Here is a 2,907-nt window from a genome sequence, read left to right as displayed (position 1 = left end):
ATACCTTCAATTCATTCAAAGCAGTAAAATCTAACATGAAAAATATTCATAAGCCAATTGGACAACAGGAAAATCCAAATTATTTATACAAATAAAAGACAGCAATCATCAATCTGAAATATCTCAAATAACATTAATTAAGAAAATCAATCTAAATATGGAACATTGAAAATAAATAAATACAAAGAACATTGAACCTGGGATTGAGAGTCACTCCTAAAACTAAGAGAAGTCCTAAATCCTAATCCTAAGAGAGAGGAGAGAACATTTCTCTCTCTCTCTGAAAACTACATCTAAAATAATAAAAAGAGAATTATGAATAGCATCTCCTGTCTCCCCTCATTCCTCCACTTTGCAGCCTTTAAACTGTGTTTTCTGGGCTTGAAACTGGGTTGGAAATAGCCCAGGATTCGCTGTTTGCGAAATCTGCCACGCTGATTTTCGCAGATGCGACGCGTCTGCGTGAATGATGCATTCGCGTTGCCTATCTGTACGGTCACTATGGCAAATTATATATCAAATCGAAGCCCCGGATGTTAGCTTTCCAACGCAAGTAGAACCGCGTCATTTGGATCTCTGTAGCTAAAGTTATAGCCGTTTGAGTGCGAAGAGGTCAGGCTAGACAGCTTAGCAGTTTCTCCAACTTCTTGTGTTCCTTCCACTTTTGCATGCTTCCTTTCCATCCTCTGAGTCATTCCTGCCTTGTAATCTCTGAAATCACTTAACACACATATCAAGGCATCTAATGATAATAAGAGAGGATTAAACATAGGGAACTTAAGGCCAAAGAAGCATGTTTTCAATCAAAGCACATAATTAGGAAGGCAAATGTAAAACCATGCAAATAGTATGAATAAGTGGGTAAAGAGTTGATAAAAACCACTCAATTGAGCACAAGATAAACCATGAAATATGGGTTTATCAACCTCCCCACACTTAAACATTAGCATGTCCTCATGCTAAGCTCAAGAGAAGCTATAAAGGAATGAAGAGGAATGATAGAATGTATGAGATGCAACCTATGAATGCAACTAAATGCAAAATGTTTCTACCTACTTGGTTAAAAATAAATAAGTTTTTCAAGACAAATATGAACTGGATTTCACTAATTCAAATCACAAAATACAATATAAATAACTTGCAAGAAGAAGATAGCTCATGAAAGCAGGGAGCATAGAATTGAGCACTGAACCCTTACTGGTAGTGTATATCATTCTAACTCTCAAGTGTCCAGGGTCAATTCTCTCAATTCTCTACTAATCTTGCTTTCTATAGCTTGCTCTTTATCTAACAATCAACAAAAATTTAATGCACCAATACACAAATCAAGAGGTCTTTTAAGGGTTGTAATGGGGTTATGGTCAAGGTAGGATTGTATTTGGCCAAGTGGACTAAAATTTGAATCCCTAATTAACATAAACTATTCCACCTAACTTAGGACAATCCATGTAATCATAATATAAAATCTGACTTCCCATTAACTATGTTTTCCACATATTCATGCATTCTAATTTCAAGTACAACTCATATGCATTGCTTTCACCACTTACTTTGGGGCATTTTGTCCCGTTTCACTTATTTTGCTTTTTTTTTATTTTTTTCTTTTCTTTTATTTTTCTCAATGCATATGATTAATTTATTGAATGCATGAACATGTCCTAAACATTTCTTTCACATTTTTAGAAAATTCTAACATACTCAACTCTCAAACCAGATGTTTCCAAACTCACTTTTCCCACACTTAATTCATAAGCATTCTCACTAGTCTAAGCTAACCAAGGATTCAAATTAAGGACATTATTGTTTTCCGCTTAGAGTTAATGATGTACTAAAGTAAAGAACAAAGGAGTATAATAGGCTCAACATTGGTTTGCAAGGGATAATGAAAGGTAAGGCCGTATGGGTATGTAAGATCAGTGAAACAAAGGCCTCAATCATGTAAGTATATGCATACATCAAATAAATAAAAATATAGGATTAAGCAAGACAAAGATCACAATTTTAGAGATAAAAATACACACTAAAACAAAATTTTTGGTTGATAAAATGCAACCAATTCAAATAGGCTTAAAAATCTCACAAGTTTTGTGTGTTCGAACTCTAAACCATGTTCCAAAATAATATTTCTTCAAACAAGTGTAACATTAAATTTTATTCAAATTAGTGAAATGTTATAAAAAGTTTCTTGGAAAAGAAATTATTACTTCAACCAAGTGGTAAAATATGCAAAAAAAATCAGATAATTATGCAAATGCAACAACTAATCTACAAAGAAAATTTAAACATTGGTGTTGAGACAAGAAAGTACTAACCCATGGAGATCGGTATCGACCTCCCCACACTTAAAGATTGCACCGTCCTCGGTGCATGCTGAGATGTGCAGGTGGACGGGTTGTTGCAACTGATGCTTTTCTTCAAGATTTTGCAGATGCACTTGTCTATCTCCCCTTATAGAAGTTTCTTCCTTTTCCGTTTTCGGTGGCCAGCCTGAAAGAAGAGAAAAAGAAGAGAAGTAACCCAAAAGATAGAAAATAAATAAAGTATGGGTATTAATGCCAAATGATAAGGGTCTCATTTACATGGAAGCTTCAACATGTACGTGAGAAAACAATAGAAGCCATGGCATGCCAGTGGTACAAAATGTACAACAACGGGGAAGAGAGTGTAAGACAATATAAATTCATGTCAATGCAAAATTAATACAAATAACATAAAAGATTAACATTGACTTAAATAGTATTGCCCAACAGTGTAAAACAAGTTACCAAAATAAATTCAATAAAAGATGCAACAGTTGAATAAGAAAAGATATTTAACACCAATGAAAAAATAAAAAAAATTCAGAAAAAAAAATAAAAATATGCACAAATTTAAAATGCAATGAATGAGATATGCAAATAAATTAAA

This window comes from Arachis hypogaea, chromosome 10 (genome assembly GCF_003086295.3).
Source record: "Arachis hypogaea cultivar Tifrunner chromosome 10, arahy.Tifrunner.gnm2.J5K5, whole genome shotgun sequence".
Taxonomy (NCBI): Eukaryota; Viridiplantae; Streptophyta; class Magnoliopsida; order Fabales; family Fabaceae; genus Arachis; species Arachis hypogaea.
This window is presented reverse-complemented; position numbering follows the sequence as displayed.